This window comes from Pantherophis guttatus, chromosome 2 (genome assembly GCF_059756535.1).
Source record: "Pantherophis guttatus breed Tessera chromosome 2, ASM5975653v1, whole genome shotgun sequence".
Classification (NCBI taxonomy): domain Eukaryota; kingdom Metazoa; phylum Chordata; class Lepidosauria; order Squamata; family Colubridae; genus Pantherophis; species Pantherophis guttatus.
This window is the reverse complement of record NC_142064.1, coordinates 14,596,926-14,617,630: the sequence shown is the minus strand read 5'-3', so window position 1 is coordinate 14,617,630 and position 20,705 is coordinate 14,596,926. Positions and strand designations below refer to the sequence as shown.

At 39.5% G+C, this 20,705-nt stretch overlaps 1 protein-coding gene across 1 annotated transcript in view; it reads right to left on the bottom strand.

The window, feature by feature from the left end:
• The window catches only part of DCC (DCC netrin 1 receptor), a 1,302,851-nt gene that overhangs the window by 706,365 nt on the left and 575,781 nt on the right, over positions 1-20,705 (bottom strand). The window lies entirely within an intron of this gene.

Here is a 20,705-nt window from a genome sequence, read left to right as displayed (position 1 = left end):
ATCTAATCTCTTCTTAAAAACCTCCAGTGATGGAGCACCCACGACTTCTGGAGGCAAGTTGTTCCACCGGTTAATTGTTCTAACTGTCAGGAAGTTTCTCCTTAGTTCTAAGTTGCTTCTCTCCTTGATGAGTTTCCACCCATTGCTTCTTGTCCTGCCCTCAGGTGCTTTGGAGAATAGTTTGACTCCCTCTTCTTTGGGGTAACCCCTCAAATATTGGAAGACTGCTATCATGTCTCCTCTAGTCCTTCTTCTCATTAAACTAGACATACCAAATTCCAGCAACCATTCTTCATATGTTTTAGCCTCCAGTCCTCTAATCATCTTTGTTGCTCTTCTCTGCACTCTTTCTAGAGTCGGCCTGCCTAGCATCCAAATTTTGATCGCGTGACCATGGGATGCTGCAACAGTTGTAAGTGTGAGGATCAGTCATAATTCACCGTTTGCACCATGGACATTGAATCTCCCAGTTATTGTGGAGGCATCTTGAAGCCAGAGTCTCTTTTCTGAGAATTTGGATGCCCTTCCATACCTAATGAAGACAGGCATATCGAATGCTTAAGTTATGCCCCAGGCAATTAGAGGTCTGCTCTCTCCGAAGATGGAGTTTTCACTTAAGTGCCATGGCTAATAACTGTATTAATAAACAATCTCCATGAATTTTCTCTGTCATAATTAAAACCTATCCAAACTGGTGATCATTACTGCATCTTGCAGTAGAATATTAGAAATAAGTTATCCCATTCCTCAATACAAGTGTTGTTTTTTAAAAAAATAGTAGCAGTATTATTCATTTGCAAATGGTGTCCTTATTTACAAGTATATCCCTTATAATAAGAGGTTGCTATTGTTTGTTGTTAGTTGCAAAGTCGTGTCCGATCCATTGCAACCCCATGGACAATGTTCCTCCAGGCCTTCCTGTCTTCTACCACCGCCAGAGTCCATTTAAGCTCACACTGACTGCTTCAGTGACTCCATCCAGCCACCTCATTCTCTGTCGTCCCTTTCTTCTTTTGCCCTCAATCTTTCCCAGCATTAGGCTCTTCTCCAGTGAGTCCTTCCTTCTCATTAAGTGGCCAAAGTATTTGAGTTTCATCTTCAGGATCTGGCCTTCTAAAGAGCAGTCAGGGTTGATCTCCTCTAGGACTGACCGGTTTGATTGCCTTGCAGTCCATGGAACTCGCAGGAGTCATTTCCAGCACCATAGTTCAAAGGCCTCAATTCTTTGGTGCTCAGCCTTCCTTATGGTCCAACTTTCACAGCCATACATTGCAACTGGGAAAACCATAGCCTTGACTATACATCCTTTTGTTGGCAGGGTGATGTCTCTGCTTTTTAGTATGCTGTCTAGATTTGCCATAGCTTTCCTCCCTAGGAGCAAGCGTCTTTTAATTTCTTGGCTGCAGTCCCCATCTGCGGTGATCTTGGAGATGAGTTAAAGGTAAGATACCTTTAACTCATCTGCAAGATTCACTTAGAAAACTCAAAAACTGACATGCTACGGATGTTTATGGAGTATAACGAAAATATGATTTGATCTAATTTATTTATTTTTGCCTTTAATTCAAAGTTCTGTTTTGGCTAGGGTGTCTAGGAATATCCATCCCAATGCAGACACAAATTCTGTGTTGCCTTTCCAACAGAGTCCTAGTGGACAATCACTTAAATATGAGCCAACAGTGTGCTGCAGCTGCCAAAACAGCCAACACAGTTCTAGGCTGCATTAACAGAGGGATAGAATCAAGATCACATGAAGTACTAGTAGCACTTTATAATTCCTTGGTAAGACCGCACTTGGAATACAGCATCTAGTTTTGGTTGCCAAGATATAAAAAAAGATTTTGAGACTCTAGAAAAAGTAGAGAGAAGAGCAACAAAGATGATTAGGGGACTGGAGGATAAAACTTATGAAGAACGATTGCTGGAATTGGATATGTCTAGTTTAATGAAGAGAAGGACCAAGGATGACATGATAGCAGTCTTCCAATGTCTAAAAGGTTGGCACAAACACTGGAAATTTTTAAAAAGAGATTGGACAACCATTTGACTGAAATTGTATAGGATTTCCTGCCTGAGCAGGGGATTGAACTAAAAGTCCTCCAAGATCCCTTCTAACTCTGTTATTCTGATATTCTCTCTTACTCCTGCTTGTGGAGCTTAAATGAAATACAAATTTGATAATTTTCCTACATAATTCTGGACTGTAAATCAATTGCAAACAAGAAAAAAAAAATGACTTGTGATCCAAGAGGTATGCATTATGGCTCCACTTGGATTCAAAACATTGATTCAGTTCAGTTCCTGGATTTGATTCTGTCACAAGTAAATGCCTTATTCTCCAATATGTAAATAGTATATGAACGGGATATCAGGGGTTAATTTATTCTTCACTTCTTAATGTATTCATACTTCACCACTCCCATATCTAGCTCCACCCATTGTATATATAAGGAGCTGCACGCACTCATTCCTTGCTTCTATCTGTGAATATTCAGTGAATATAGAATGCCTTGTGTAAATAAAGAGAGATATATTTGAACTATTAATTCTTAAATGATTTATTGAGTCTGATCCTGAAAACATTGCAACAAGCTGGTAGCAGAGGATGGTTGAATTGACTCAATAAAAACTTAAATATGTCTAAGAGAGATAGGCCCAACACCAGGGCATACAGCAAAGAAATGGAAACGGATCAAGAAATAATCGATGAGTCCACAAATGCGATTTCGAGAGAATCTGAAGAATACACCACTGAAGACGAAGAAATAATAAATGAAAATGATGACCGAGAGGAAAACAAAATAGAAAACAACAAACTCAGGTCAGAGATATTAAAACTGTTAAAAAGCCAGAAGAACGATGAAAGCCTCATCGCGAACCTCCAAGATATGCTGAAAAACAGCGGAGCAGCGAGAGAGAAGCACATCGCTACTGAAAAGCCAAAAGATTCAAAAATAGTGAGTGATACGATTACAGACAAAAATGCTGTGAAGAAGAAAAACGGTGATCCCGCGCAAAATTTCGAATGGCAGCCATCTTGGTTTCAACAGACCTCCAGGGTGAGCGAAGCAGAGCCAATCAGAAAACTTGATTCAAAATTTCTGGCGCGAAAGACATTACTAGATAACGAAAATGAAAAAGAAAAGTCAAACACCTCAGAAGGATCAGAATTGGAAAGTGAAGGTGATCCAACAGACACACAAATAAAGTCAGCAATGAAAACGCTTTTTGCTGCATTTGGACCGAAACTAAAGATTACCAAAAAATCAACTAGAAAGCAAGCGAGCAAACCAACGCCTCAAAATCTACCCGCTCCCATCCTGACGACGAGAGCACTGACGCCTGAACCCAGAGAGCCCTGCAGATACCGCCCCACACCGCAGATCGATGCAAGCACCAACGCTCTCAAGAGAAGAAAAAGAACAACCGCCATCGTCAGGACTCCCAAGATCGAGCCAGAGACCGATTCATCTGAGGAGAAGCAGAGCGAGCGAGCCGCAACGACGAGAACCTCTCACGACGACTCCAGGAATGAAATGAGCAACGCACATGCGCAGGACTACGCAGACGGTCCAGGAAGACATGAGTTGCTGAAAGGATCGTGCAGACTCGTTGCGAGCATCCCCACGCCGTTTTGTAATTTCCAGCATTTAAAAGACCACGGACTACCCCCGGTTGTAAGTAATGGACCCAATAATGTCGGAAACTTGCCCAGTGACTTCCCAAAGCTGAGAATAGATGGCATTAATTTACAAGAATGGTATCAGCAGCTCCAGGTTGTCTTTATGAAAGAAAACTTACTGTTTTTTATCACTAATCCCCCAAAAAGACCTTGGACTCTAAAGTTAGACTGCTTACACCATAGAGCATTTTTCTTATTAATTTCTAGTGTATCTCCTGCAATGTATCACAGCATTAAGCAAAATCTGACTGTCTCAGAAATTATTCAATGCATGTTCAATTTATTTCACAGTGATAGCGTAGCTACTACCACAAGAATGTCTAAAGATTTCTTTTCTTCTAGGATAAAACCAGGGGTTTCCATAAGTGAACATTTAATATCTTTAAACAAAATTAGAGCTGAACTGCATTTAAGGGGGGAGGTGATTTCAGACCAAACGATGAAAAGTGTTATCATCAACTCACTTGACCCATCATGGGATAATTATATGTCACATTTAGACACAATCAATCTAGGATACTTATTCATAGAAAGTCTATCCAATAAGTTAATAGCTGAAGACAATTCAAGGAGGAGTCGCTCTAACAACCACATAGAACACAAACCATATAGAAAGGTAGCTTTTCAAGAAAGATATCATGAAACATTTAAATGCCACAACTGTGGATCCAAGGAACACAATAGGAGAGATTGCCCCAAAATTCCAAAAGAAAGACATAGGTCAGAAAACAGAAATAAATACAACTATAGACAGTCTTCCATTGATAGACATAGATATAGAAGCCCACCAAATTATAAAGAGCATAGAGGGGGCAGAGATAATTCAAAGGATAGAAAATCTGGTTCACTGAATGGACTAAACAAACAAGACAACACTAACATACAGCAAACTGAGAACAATAATTGGCTTATTGATTCTGGAGCAACTAATCATACCACTAATAATAAAAGTATATTATCTTCATTTGTAGAAGATAAATTTGTAATAAAGGTAGCTAACCAAGAAAAGGTCCAAGTAATAGGTAGAGGAAATGTAACCTTACCTGGCCTAGGAAAAATAGAGGGGGTATTACTAATACCTGAAATACCTCATAACATACTAAGTGCCATAAAACTAAGCAGAGATTCTGATATTAATATTGTGTTTTCAAAAGGAAAAGCGACTTTGGAGAAAAATAAAATAGATATAGGTACAGTAATGATTAAAGGAGGCCTACCTTATTTAATAACAAAGGAGAAATGGTTACACAACATTGATTCAAATATGGAAGATTGTATTGAACTAGATAATGGAAACGTTAGTAACAGTGACAATGATGAATGTAAAGTAGCTCATAATCACAAGGATGCACATAATGAGAAAAAACCAAAAATAGGTAAGCCAATTCATGATGAGTGTGCTCATGTTTTACATAGGAAGTTAGGACATGCCAGTTTTCCTGTAGTACAAAAAATGACTGAACACGCAGAAGGTGTTAAAATAAAAAATTGTGAAAACTATTTGGAATGCTCAGTATGTAAGTCTACAAAACTCAAAACTAGTCCCAGGCCTAGAAAATCAACAAGGTCAACCAACAAAATTTTTGATTTAGTACACATGGACCTGGTTGGTCCACTAACTCCATCAATCACTTATAAAAAACGTTACTTCTTAACCATTGTGGACGATTATAGTCGTTATGGATTTGTTTACACATTAAAACATAAAGATGAAACTTTTCAGAAATTTAAAGAATTTTACAAACGCGTAGAAACACAACACAATATCAAAATAAAACAAATCATGACAGATAGGGGATGTGAATTCATGTCTAAGGAATTCTCCCAATGGCTGAAGGACAAAGGAATGTTACATTACACATCTAGCCCATTTTCTGCATTCCAAAACGGAATTGTAGAGAGAAAGAACTCAACATTACAAACCATGATTAGATGCACATTGGAAGATGCTGGCTTAAGCAAACAATTCTGGTCAGAAGCCCTACAATATTCCAATTACACACAAAATAGAACTTGGTCCAGCATTGTAAATAAGACACCATATGAAGTGATGTATAATAGGAAACCAAAATTAGCACACATGCACATATTTGGAGTCACTGCAGACGTACACATACCTAAACAATTAAGAAGAAAAGGAGAAAATGTGTCTAGAAGACTTAGATTTATGGGATATGAGACAGGTACAAAAGGATACAGATTCATTGGTAATAATAACAAATTTATAGTTTTCAGAACAGCTGTGTTCCATGAACAGGCCAACTGGTCTAAAATACATCTTAATGAAATATTCCCAAGCAACAACACAGATACAAAACCCCAAGAAAAAAGAACTATAGAAAAGCAGAATGACAACAAACATAGAAACAAAACCAAAACATGGACAAACAGTCAACACAAAATAAAGACAGATACATTAACAAAAAAGGAAGCAAGATATTTGCATGATAATAATAGTAAACCTGAAAAAACAATTAGAAACACCAGAAATCAAATGCCAAATAAGTACAAGGATTATATAATGCATATGAACGGAGAATCAACGACACCTAATACATATGAGGAAGTGTTAAAGCTTCCTCCTAAAGAAAAAGAAAAATGGGAATTAGCAATGACAAAAGAGATGGAAAGTTTACAAGGATTAGATGTATTTACACCTGCAATTGCACCAAAGGACAAAACTATTATTGGCACTAGGTGGATATATAAAATTAAAAATTTAGAGGGAGGCAATACTCTATACAAGGCTAGATTAGTTGCACAAGGTTATGCACAGAAATATCCCGAGGATTATACTGACACATACTCCCCCACAGTAAGAACTGAGAGTGTCAAAACAGCTCTAGTTGTAGCATCAGCACTCAATCTCGATGTATTCCAATATGACATACAGACTGCGTATTTACACGCAAAATTAGATAAGGAAATATATGTAAGAGCACCTCACAGTCAATACACAAACAAGAATGAGACTTGGTTATTAAACAAAAGTTTATACGGGTTAAAACAATCTGGTAAACGATGGTATGATTGTTTAGTAAAAGTACTTAAAACTATGGATTTCAGTGCTACTACTGCTGATAACTGTTTCTTTGTTAAAAAGGGTGATGATTACATAGAATTTGTATTGATCTATGTGGATGACATTTTGTACATAGGTAAACATAAAGAAAGAAGAGAAACATTTGTAACAAAGCTAAATGAACATTTTTCACTGAAATCTTTAGGCAAAGTAAATAAGTATCTTGGTGTTCAAATTAGTAAAACTAGAAGGGGATTCAAGCTTTCTCAGAGAGATAAGATCATAGAGCTCTTGAACAAATGTAATCTAAGCGATGCCAAACCCTGTGACACTCCTATGCAGACTGACTTTCTAAGGAATGCAGATGAATCATCCCCTGAGTTCAAAGATAACACATTCTATAGATCAATCATAGGCTCCCTTCTTTACATTTCCAATTGGACCAGACCTGATATCGCTTTACCCCTCAATTTATTGTCCAGACATGTCAGCAAACCAACAATGTACCATTGGGAAGCTGTCAAAAGGATATTAAGATATTTAAAGAATACCTTAGATTTTTGTTTGATATTAGAGCCTAATAATGTCAAGGAGCCAAACCTCACATGTTACGCAGATGCAGATTGGGCTGGAGACACTTCATGCAGAAAAAGTACATCTGGTTATATATTCCTCCTTAACGGTTGTCCAGTTTACTGGTACACTGGCAAACAAGATTTAGTGGCCACTTCAACAACAAAAGCAGAATATGTTTGTCTATCTAAAGCAGCAAATAACCTTGTATGGTTTAATGACTTAATTTCTGACATTTGGAAAAAACCTGCCTTGCCTTTTGTCATGCATGAGGATAATAAAGCGGCTATCGAAATATCTAGATCTGACGCCATTGGACAAAGGTCCAGACATATAGATATAAAATTTAAACATGTGAGACAGTTATCTCAGGATGGATTTATTAAAGCGGTGCATTGTGAGACATCAGAACAATTAGCTGACATATTAACAAAACCTTTGCCATCTAAGCAACATAAATACCTGACTTCTAAGTTATATGTTTTGTATTGTTCTGAATCTGAATGTAATTGGTGTAGCATATCGAATCGGCATTTAGAGGGGGATTTGTCACAAGTAAATGCCTTATTCTCCAATATGTAAATAGTATATGAACGGGATATCAGGGGTTAATTTATTCTTCACTTCTTAATGTATTCATACTTCACCACTCCCATATCTAGCTCCACCCATTGTATATATAAGGAGCTGCACGCACTCATTCCTTGCTTCTATCTGTGAATATTCAGTGAATATAGAATGCCTTGTGTAAATAAAGAGAGATATATTTGAACTATTAATTCTTAAATGATTTATTGAGTCTGATCCTGAAAACATTGCAACAGATTCAGATCATTTCACTGATCTGATCTGAATTTGGGAATCTGGTTCAGCAAATTGAGTCAGTTCAGCACACCAAATCAAATCTGTGAGTCAGGAACTAAGTTTGACTTTAAGAAATATCTTTGGTTCATGCAGGATTTGATTGTACGAGGATTTCATCCAAACTGTCAAACAAATCGGAATGTTGATTCAATTAAAGCAGATTGAATGTGCGGCATGAAGCTGCATATTGCTGTAATAGACCCATCATCTTCTGAAATCAGTTTCCCAAATCATTTACTACTATCCTGTACTGAAATGTTTATTTAAGCCTTATATGCTTCTGTACTGGGTACTCTTTCAAAGCCATGCTAGGTGTTTATGTACAATGTCAATGTCATATGTATTAATCACTGTTGAAAGCAATGCTTAGTAAAAAGGAAATCACTCAGAAGGGGAAAGCATAAAAACATAAGAGCAAATCAATGCTTAGAATATTATCATAGCTTTGCAAAGGCCCCCTACTCTATTCATCTGGGCTACCTAAATGCTTTTGGACAGACCAGTGAAAAATCATTTAGCATTGTGTTGTGTTTTTAACCTCTACATCATCAATCATCATACTGGGAAATCAAGCAAGAATGTTCCCAGGCTTCAGTTGGCAAATGTTCATGACAGTTTTTGCAACGCTGTATTAACCAGATTTGATTGTCTTGCCTACTTGCCGTTGATTCTTTTTTTATGGCCACATCCATGGCAATGACAAACAATATTCATATCAATATCTCTTTCAGGATGAGATGGTGGCAGTTTCTGTTCTAGAATAACAGAATCAAAAAAGATAGGAGGCATCACTCACAGTAATAGCAAAAGCATACTTTTCTCTTTTGGATATCTATTCATGTAGGGATACCTATTTGTGTAGGAGAGACCCTGGAAAGAGTGAAAACAAGAATGATTAGGGATCTGGAGGCTAAAACATATGAAGAACAGTTGCAGGAACTGGGTATGTCTAGTCTAGAGAAAAGAAGGGCTAGGGGAGATATGAAAGCAGTATTCCAATATTTGAGGGATTCCTACAAAGACAAGGAAGTCAACCTATTTTCCAAAACACCAAAAGGCATGACAAGAAACAATAGATGGAAACTAACCAAGGAGAGAAGCAACCTAGAACTAAGGAGAAATTTCCTAATGGCGAGATCAACCAACCAATGGAATAGCTTGCCTTCAGAAGTTGTGAGTGCTCCAAATGTTTTATAGATGGCACTTAGATCCTAAAAAATTATCATGTATGTATCCTAATGTGCAAGCTAAATGTTGGAGATGTGACTGTGATGATGCAACTTATTATCATATATGGTGGACTTGTAGAAAAATCAAAGCATTTTGGATAAAGATTTGGTGGGTGATGCAGAATATTCTTAAAAAGAGATTGAAATTTACTCCACAGTTGTTCTTATTGGGTATAATTACGGACTGTACAGTTGCAGAGACTAAACTGATTTTGAACTTGATAACAGCAGCAAGATTGTTGGTAGCACAACATTGGAAGAAGGACTTTTTGCCTACTATCGATGACTGGATATTGAAAGTAACTAATTTAGCTGAAATGGCTAAAATTTCAGCATATTTGAAGGATCACATACAAGAAAGGTATATACAGGACTGGAGAAGATGGATTGATTATATACAAAATAAGTATCAGACCAAAAAATACCAAATAGTTTATGAATGATTTCTTTTATCTGTATAAGCGCTATATAAGTGATATCAGAAGTTTTATGTCTAAGAAGCAGGATTTTATACATGGGGGGTTAAGAATTTTTTTTTTAGGGGGTGTTAGTTTAATGATTGGTTAAGCAATTTAGTTTATTGTTAAAAGTCAATAGAAATACCTTGTGTTCTGCTCTGGGAAGTCGGGGAGGGGGAGGGGGGTTCGGTGGGAGGGTTGTGGGGAAATTGTGTTTGTTTTAAAACTTTTTCAATAAAAAAAAAAGAAGTTGTGAGTGCTCCATCACTCTTTCAAAAAGAGACTGGACAACCATTTGTCTGAAATAGTTGTCAGTCCTGGAAGGCATTTTTTACTTTGGATCTTCAGGGCTGCCATATTTAGTGCTGTGGGAAACTGGGAAGAGGAGGGTGTATGGAGTGGATAGAGATCTAGCCATAATAACATTCTTTTCTTTGAGAGTCAAGAACATCCTGCCCTGCACCTGGAGGGGTGTGACTGGGAGGCATTTCCAGTTGGGAAAATACATTGATTGGACCATGTGATGGATATGTGGCTGCTGGGAAGGAACTTGCTCTTTCTTCTGGGTGGGGAAAACCTGGAAGCTTTCAGATTCGGATTTTCCCAGATGTGCCAATATGACTTCTCTAATAAAATGGAACTTTAAGGAACTTCTAGCCTTGGAGTCTTCTTTCGTTGGGGGTGTTACTTGGAACCCTGGCAATACTATAGTCTCCTGCTTGAGCACAGGGTTGGACTAGAAGACCACTTATGTCCCTTCCAACTCTATTAGTCTATTCTATGATTCTATAGGTCTGCTATTACCTATACACTGTATTATGTACACTGAGAGCGTATGCACCAAAACAAATTCCTTGTGTGTCCAATCACACTTGGCCAATAAAAATCCTATTCTATTCTATTCTATTCTATTCTATTCTATTCTATTCTATTCTATTCTATTCTATTCTATTCTATTCTATTCTATTCTATTCTATTCTACCCTACCCTACCCTACCCTACCCTACCCTACCCCATCCCATCCCATCCCATCCCATCCCATTCCATTCTACTCTCAAAAAATACAAACTGCAATAGAGCATTAAAGAGAACATTAGTAACTCAGGGTTGAATTGTGGGGTCTTTGGTGCTCTCTGAGCTTTGTGGTTTTCTTGAAAACATTTCATTATCCAACTAGATAACATCATCAGTGCGTGATGACATTACTTAATTGGGTCATGAAACACTGCAAAGAAAAAAAAAAACAAGCTCAGAGAGTACAAAGGACCCCACAATTCAACCCTGAGTTACAAATGTTCTCTTCTATTGCAGTTTGTATCCTTTGAGAAATATGTGTAGGTAATAACAGACCCATGGAACAAAGACCTGAATTTCTAAAAGAAGAAGCTATGATTGGACCATTAAGCTAAGGCACAACTGACTGACAAGGTTTGCACTACCTGCTAAGCCAGTGTTGGCGAACGTTTTCAGCACTGAGTGCCGAAACGGGGGTACATGTGCGTGTGCAATGCCGGAAATTGGAAGAGCAGCCGCCTGGTGCGCTGGGAAGATGATCTTCTGGTTTCTAGCACATGCATGCGCACTGCCCACCTGGTCTTACGGTTTCTAGTGTGCATGCACACACAAAGACCAACTGGCTGGTGCACATGCCGGAAACCAGATCATCTTCCCAGCACGCGCATGTGCACCCGGCGGCTGCTCTTTCCGTTTCCGGCACTCCTGCGCATGTGAAGACCAGCTGGCTGGAACCTGGAAGAGCAACGGGCGACAGCTCGCATGCTCGGAGAGATGGCTCTGCGTGCCACTTCTGGCACGCGTGCCATAGGTTTGCCATCATGGTGCTAAGCCATAAATCAAGATTTATGTCTTGATTTATACCGTTGATAGTATAGAAATCAATCTATTATTTCTTAGATTCACATATGATCAAGGGTGAAATGCTCCCGGTTCGGACCGGATCACTCGATCCGGTAGCGATGGAGGCGGGTGGTTTGGAGAACCGGTAGCAAAAATCCCTGCCCCCACCCGATGCCCAGCTGAGCTGCACAATCATCAGAGGCTTTTTTTTTTTACTTTTAAAAGCATTTTTTCTACAACCTCTTCAGCCGAAAAAATGCTTTTTTAAAAAAAGCCTGTGATGATCACGCAGCTCAGCTGGGATCGTCAAAGATCCCAGCTAAGTTGCCTGATCGGCAGAGGCTTTTTTTCTTTTAAAAGCCTCTGATGATCCAAGCTGAGTTGCCTGATCGTCAGAGGCATTTAAAAGAAAAAAAGCCTCTGCCGATCAGGCAACTCAGCTGGGATCGTCAGAGCCTTTTGAAAGCATTTTTTTACAACCTCTTTGCTGAAGAGGTTGTAGAAAAAAATGGTTTTAAAAGTAAAAAAAAAAAAATTGGCCATGCCCACCCAGTCACATTAACCCCCCCACCTCCCACAAAGCCACGCCAACAGAACCAGTAGTAACAAATTTTAGATTTCACCACTGCATATGATGTTAATGCAAAACCAAACAAATCACATTCTGGGGTTTGTTTTGTTTTTTGCTGTGGTAATAATACTCCACGGTTTAAGCAAATCCCTTCGCAAAGTGTGTCCATGAGCCTTAAATGGCCTTTACTTTACTGACATTCTGAACAATGATGAAATTGTCTCAGCCACTAAGAAATCTTTATGAAGAGGAGACATTGCCAAATTCCAAATTCAACACTAGCATTCAACAGAAATCCCTAGCCATCCAAAGCCATTTTTTGTTAATTGTACCTTGAAATTATCTGATAGAATGTTTCAGTTCAAGAGAAAATGCTAATATCAATATCAGGGGAAAGTGATAGATTTACTAAACTCTAGTAAGTTCTAATTTTTTGAAGTAAAAAGATCTTTTGTGTGTGATCTGATCATAGAGTGTTTATTTGGCAACAGTGACTTAAACAAAATAGTATAGAAAAGCAGATGAATGTCTGCTAAATTAAACTAAATTCCCTGTCCTCCCGGAAGCCAAAAATGTCTCAAAAACAACTTTGAGCAAGTGAGATATTAGTTAGAATGAAGTTCAATTATTGCCATGTTTATCAAACTTGACAACCTGAAAATGCATGGACTTCAACTCCCAGAATTTCCCAGCCAGAATTCTGGGAGTTGAAGTCCACATGTCTTAAAGTCAGGGGTGGGATGCTGGGGGTTCATAGGGGTTCAAAAGAACCTCTAGCTAAGATTCTGTACAGTTCGGAGAACCCCCAAATCTCATTCCTGGCTGCCCACCTGCCCCTCCCCTCCCAGGAGTCCCCAAGTGGCCCGTTTTGGATGCAGGTAACTGCAGGGCACATGCAGAGGCTCGAGGAGGGTGAAAAACGGGCCTACCGTAAATTCGGGAAGGCCTCCAGAGGGTCTCTGGAGTCTGGGGAGGCCATTTTCGCCCTCCTAGAGGCTTGAGGAAAGCCTCCAGAGCTCGGGGAGGGCGAAAATGCCTCCCCTGCCATGGTGCAGGCAGCCGACTAGGCGATGCCCACCATGGCGATGCCCACCCAGCAACCGGGCAGAGAATCCCTTGCTAAAGTTTTTGAAGCACACCCCTGCTTAAAGTTGCCAAGTTTGAAAAAACATTGCTCTAAACTGAAATGCATAATTTGTTCAGGTATAACCAAACTAGTCTAGTGTACCTTCTGGGAGTTACAAAATGTAATTGATCCTGCCTTCTGAGTCTCTGTATGCAGCCTTGTTCTCACTCTCTCACTGTTTGCACTTATAAAGTTAGTTCTAACTAAGCATTGTTAAGCAATTTTAACTCTAGAGTAGAAGCAGTGATGAGCTTTGGGGCTAAATGCCTGTGATCTAGTTTTCTTTTGTTCCAGTGTTTTGCTAGGAGCTGTGGCTGGCATCTCCAGAGGCCGACTGAGCTGTTTTGTGGTGTATCTCTTGACAACTGAAAATGGGATGACTGGGCTCTTGTATTTGGTGATTTGGCAAACTGTGCCCAGTCGGTCCATTTCATTTGCTTGTGACTTGCCAAGAGAAACATCACAAAACATCTCAGTCTGCCGCTGAATGCCTCTGCCATTCAACCCCCAACATTCATAATTGCTTCATTGCTGCCAACCACGAGAGTCTACAGCAGGATATTTAAGCTCTAGAATTGCAAGTCAGCCCTTTAAGGTAGACAAATTAGGAACCAATGCCTTGTAGGTCAATATTGCTTTTATCGTAAAGCTAAACTAATAAAAACTTGCAAGTTTTTTATTTATCATTTTTTAATATTAAACATAAAAATTCAATGTCTATATGAACAGTGTGTTGTCCGGATACATTGCTTTTGAGAAATGATGATGATGATGATGATGATGATGATGATGATGATGATGATGACGACGACTATTTGGAACACAACAGGCGGATTGTCATTTGGAACACAACACTCCAGATATCACAGTTGTCGAAAACCGAAATGTACAATCTATTGATATCGCGGTACCAGGAGATGCCAGAGTCAAAGAAAAAGAACTGGAAAAAATCATGAAGTATTGCGACCTGGCCATCGAAACTACGTGATTATGGATGAAACATATAACAGGGATACCCATTGTCATCGGGGCACTTGGTGCCATGTCCAAGAATTTTATAAGATACATCAACAAATTGCAGCTTCCTGCAATAACACCAGCAGAACTGCAAAAAACTGCGCAACTTAGAACATCGTACCTGCAATTTCCACTACCGGTTCGGGCAAACCAGCCCGAACCAGCTGAATATCACCTCTGGACCCATCCCTTCTGCCCTAACCGTTCTAAGCATTCTCTTGAAATCTGGGTTTGCCAGCATAACATACCTGACTGTACTCATCTTGTTGTTAATCAGAAACACTCTTCCTGCCTTCTTGACCATCACATCTAACTGTCCCCCCCTCCCCCCGTGACTGTAAAGTAATTTAGATATTACCTTGAGGGAAAGTATGAAAGAGCTGTTAAGAGAGGAAAGTAGGTGTCATTACAGAGAAACTTGAAGACGTAGACCAGAAGTTGAAGGAAGTATCAGAAAGAAACTCAAGATAACTCTACCTTGATGTTATTTGGTATAAAACAAGATAGAAAAAAAAAACATGGACCAATTTTCAAGATTGTATTGCTCTGTTCTTCAACAACTACATAAAATTCAGGTAATCCCTGCAGTATCTGTTTCCTGAACCAGTCTACCTTAAAGGGCTGACCATCACTCACAATCTAACCTCCTGTCCTTCTCACAGGAGAGGTAAATATGCTTTATGTACTTGTGCCAAGCATGACAAATTATACCATATGTGCAATGACATCCCAGCACCTCTGTTGTCATTTTCATGTCATCCTGGCTTGTAATATTGATGTCTTCAGTACTTCAACCCATAACTCTGCCTTTCTCTGCGTTGTGCTGAAGCAGATATCACAGTGGACAGGGGGAAAAAACATAGATTAAGTTGCCATCTTCTGACGTTCAGATATTTATCCCATGTCAGATTCTGATTCATGCTGCAGGAGAAAGCTCCTTCTCCTCCTTCTCCATGTTTCCAAGGTAGAGCATTGCAACCATTTTCTGGTTGAAGCTAAATTTAGCTTTTCAATGTCATGTCAGGACCTACACAGAAGGCCAGGTCAAAAAATACATTAAATTTTAAATATGATTCATAACCAGTCAGTCAAATATGATTATTCTTCATGCATTAAACCACTGCCCCCTTCTGCTATATAGTACATGGCAACAAAACACTCAGTTTTGGTCACCACATTGTAAAATAAGATGTTGAGACTTTGGAAAAACGTACAGAACAACTAAGATGATTAAAGACCTGGAAACTAAAACATATGATGAATGATTGCAGGTATTGGGTATGGCTATTCTAGAGAAAAGAAGAGTGTAGGGTGACATAGCAGTGTTCCAATATTTGAGGGGCTGCCATAAAGAAGAGGGGGCCAACCTATTTTCTAAACCACCAGAAGGCAAATGAGTCTCTAAAAGGATGCCAATGATCTGCAAGGAGTATAAATCCTTCCATTCCCTACCATCTAGTCAGAGCTGAAGAAGCTTCTTGGATGAGAAGTGAAACATCTTCAAAGAAAAATCATTTGCCTCTTGAAAAAGCACCTTTGAAACAGTCATGACCTAGATGACTAAGAATCTCCATATTCCTCCAGTGTTGGAGCATTCACAACTTCTGGAGGCAAGCTGTTCCACTGGTTAATTGTTCTCATTATCATGGAAATTTATCCTTAATTCCAGGTTGCTTCTCTCCTTGATTAGTTTCCACCCATTGCCTTCTGATGGGAGATAAGGGAGGGAAGATAAGGGAAGATAAGGGAGGGAGGAAAGAAGGGAGGGAGGGAGGAAGGGAGGAAGGAAGGAAGGAATTTAGAGAGTCATTGAGGCCACTTGGAGCAGTGGTGGGTTCCTCCCGGTTCGGTCCGGTTCGGCCAAGCCGGTAGCAGTGACGATATGTCACTGAACCAGTTCTCCCCCCCGCCCTCCCCCCCACGTTATTCTTACCTTTTATTTGGTCCCACCCCAATCTATTGCTGCCTCCTGAGTCCCAGCTAATGACTAGAGGGGAAAAAAACTGTTTAAACTCTTGCCATGGGGCTTCAAAGGACCGTCCTACAGCTGATCAGTGTTAAAAGCAAACAAATGAGTTGGGTCGTAAGTGCAAGGACTGGTCGTAAGTGTGAGGACCTTCCAGAAATGACTCTGACCAGCTAGCCATGCCCATCTAGTCACATGACCTCCAAGCCACACCCACAAAATAAGCCACGCCCACAGAACCGGTAGTAAAAAAAATTTAGAACCCACCCCTGACTTGAAGGTTTATCTATGTCCTCAGGGTTACCTGAATAATGCAAATGGAACCTTCCTGGAACTGCTGAAAGGACTGTGTTCTGGACTAGAGATAGATGGTGTCGTATCCCTCCCCCTCTGTTGAGAGACAGCTGTTTAATTTTGACCTAGATGACCTCTTTGAGCCCTCTTTCAAACCATCGGTCCTCTCTGTCCCAAATGTGAACTTTGCTGCCTTCAAAAGAGTGGCCCGTGTCTTTTAAATGCAGTTGGGCTGCTGAATGAGCTCCTGATGGGTTTGTTCTCCTATGTTGATCACTGGAGGTTTTTTTAAGAAGAGACAGACAGTCACTTGTCTGAAAAGGTTGGACTAGAAGACCTCCAAGGTCCCTTCCACCTGCATTCTGAATGATTGGCTCTATTGAGAAGAAATGGGCTTCCAGGAGTTCAGGTGATATATTCCATGAAAGGCCATGAAAGATCTGCCCTCTGATTCGCAATTATTCCTCCTGAAAAGAGTCGCTGAGATATCACATCTCGCGAGGTGGAAAAATTGCATCCCTCGATCAGGCTTTTTATCATTCTGGGGAGCATCTAAATAGCAGCTTTGCAATCAGGAGAAGGGCTTGCAACCCCATTTAACGTCTTCAAGATCTCACAATAGGCATCTAAAATCAATGTATATATCATATTACGCTGGCAAATTGGATTGCTTATTGGGGAGGGGGGAATGCCCCTAAAATGCTCCTCTATGCTGGGAGGGGGAGGCTTATGTTAATTTCTTAAGAAGACATGAAAACATAAGAGATTAAATAACTGGCCTATGTCATGCTCCTGGTCACCTGATGATACAGCTGAATTTTTTTCTAAAAAAAAAAGTGATTTCTGTAATTGATTTTTTGAGGAGTTCTCCCCCCTCCCCCAAATATCTTTTGCCTTAGAGCAAATAGCATTTCCAGCTTGGAGGGCAATATCCATGTATTTAAATGCAAATTCCTTCCTTCCTTCTTTCCTTCCTCCCTCCCTCCCTCCCTTCTTTCCTCCCTCCCTCCCTCTCTCCCTTCCTTTTAGCACTAGCAATAGCACTTACACTTATATACTGCTTCATAGTGCTTTTACAGCCCCCTCTAAGTGGTTTACAGAGTCAGCATATTGCCCCCAACGATCTGAATCCTCATTTACCCACCTTGGAAGGATGGAAGGCTGAATTAACTTTGAGCTAGTGAGATTTGAACTGCTGAACTGCATCTAGCAGTCAGCTGAAGTACCCTGCAGTGCTGCACTCTAACCACTGCGCCACCTCGGTTCTTTTCCTTCCTTCCTCCCTTTCTTCCTCCCTTTCTTCCTCCCTTCCTTCCTTCCTTCCTTCCTTCCTTCCTTCCTCCCTCCCTCCCTCCCTTCTTTCCTCCTTCCCTCCCTCCCTCTCTCCCTTCCTTTTCCTTCCTCCCTCCCTCCCTCCCTCCCTCCCTCCCTTCCTTCCTCCTCCCCATCTCCCTTTTCCTCATTAAAGTGCACAGAATGTTTCACCAAGCTTCCTCATTCCAAAATATCATAAACTTAGATCTGGGGATCAGTTTCATCCAGACTGCAGTTTGTCTTCACTGTTCCTCTCCAAACGTTGAGCGCAACCTGGAACAGCAAAGTTCTCCACTAATATATCACAGATTGTCAAATCCAGCCCGGCTACACATTGGCCCGTGGGAAACTCTTGGCCCGTGGGAAACTCTTCCCCTTCCCTGCTTATAAAATCACAATACTTGAAGTTTCATACGCTTTAGGCTAAGAAAGATATCTTGAGCGTGTTCAGCTGATGGATCAAGAATTTACAACAGTGGGTTATGTATTCTGTAAGCAGTGGTGCCATTAAAAGTGCTCCAGGCAATGGACATTTGAAGACTACAATACTTAAGCTTTTCTCCTTCCCCATCTGCCTGAGTTACTACTGTGACTTACTGTGTATATTTTTAGGCTGGAGTCCAAATCTAACATCAGTGATCCAACTTCATTTGACTTACTATGAAGAAGGTGTATATAAGAGTTAAGGATCCACTGTCTCCCTCTTTATATATCCAATTGTGTTTTGTTTAAGAAATTGCTCATCTAGGCTCACGTTCTCCTGCCTTTCTTCCACCCAGGTACAGACTCCCTCTTCTTTGCTTCTTGAAGGGTCCTTGCTGCTCTCTGAGCTCGGTTGTTTTCTTGCAGATGTTTCATTACCAAACTAGGTAATGACCTTACCTAGTTTGATAATGAAACATCTGCAAGAAAACAATCAAGCTAAGAGAGCACCAAAGACCCTTCATTTTAAGCTATATGTCTTGAGCTTGAGCTATATGACTCTATGACAATTTGCCGCAGCCAACTCTCCATGGCCAACTTGCCATGGCCAACTCAACATGGCCAATAGCCTGTTGAAGGCTGTTAAAGTTAATAATAGCTTTTAAACCTAGAAAGATTCTAGTGACCAATGTACAGCAATGGGTGGAATATTGGTATTCGTTTTGTCAGTGTATATGAGAGTTCATGACTGGGAAGACATGGTAAGAAGGTCAGCCAATGAATAGGCAACTGGGGACTGTTTGGAAACTGAAACAGTATTTGCTGGAGGCAGCAGGGAGCCTGGGCATGGCTTAGCAAGTCTGGTCTAGTCTGTCTGCTGAATTGAAAATAAAACTGTTCTCTCCTCTGCTTGTGTTTTGCTTGTAACTACTACCACATTGGAGAATCTGCCATTAGTATAGTATATCTATTTCATGTGTTATTATGTATATAAAGAGAAGTTAATGAATCCTGCTGAATCAGTTATCTGTGTGTGCTTTCTGGGTGTGATTTCTGCAACAAACTGACACGTTTCATATGTAATCTCTCAATGGAGTGGAGAAACAGTGCTTTGCAATTCTATAAACACATTAATTAATTAATTAATTAATTAATTAATTAATTAATTAATTAATTAATTAATTTATTTATTTATTCATTCATTCATTCATTCATTCATGTATTTATCCTATTTCTTAACTGTCCATCTTCCTCCGAGAAGGCCGCAATTCATGCTAAAGGTTATCCAACTAAGTATTAACTCACATGATTTTTTTTTTTTGCATATCTCATTGTTTCTATGGTGATGATTTTTGTATATCTTGTTTTTTCTACGTGTTTCACTTTTCTTCTGTATACTGTAATTGCTATTCTAATAGCAAATCCTTCATAAAAGTTATTGCAATACATTCTTGATTAAATTATCTTTCCATTGATATCTAATTTTATGGTACTACTCTGAAAAAAAAAAGTGGTGTTATTAGCTAGTTTTAGAAAATATACTTTTCTCAAAAGGTTTCCACAATTTTGGCCACTACTGTATATTAACAACTGCTACCCGCATCTTGGAATTTTTCACCTTTTGACATTCCATAATTTTTATCATTTTAAAAATGACGCTTTAAAATTAATTCTGATTTGAACATTAATTTTATACATTGTTTATATATTGGTTCTACTGTACGCTGTCCTCAGCCCCTCTCTGAGGGAGATGGACAGTTAAGAAATAGGATAAATACATGAATGAGTGAATGAATGAATGATTGAATGAATGTGAATAACAAAATTGCAAAGCACTGTCTCTCCACTCCATTGAGAGATTACATACAGTATGAAATGAATACTGATATTCTATTCATTGCTGTATCTTGGTCACTAGCATCTTTCTAGGTTTAGTTTTAAATGCTATTATTAACTTTAATAGCCTTGAACAGGCTATTTCAAGAGACATTTTTATTTATGCAATCCCCCCTCTCTCACAAACACATTTTAAGATGATCTTTTGAGGAACATCATTCTTCCTAATTCTACCTATAAAATCAATCCAATTTGCAGGCACGAGGGACAAGACGTTATTAAATTCGCAATCGTTACAGCAATGTGCTTTCAGGTTTTTCTTTCAAGTGAGACACAGATAACCTTGTCAGGGGAAAAGAAAACAAACCTTGTAAAAATGTTTTTTTCCCCCTATTTCAGATGATTCAGACTGCTATGAATGTTTAAGAATTTAACAATGGTTTGGGTTAATTTTGTGAATTGTCAGAGTTGTG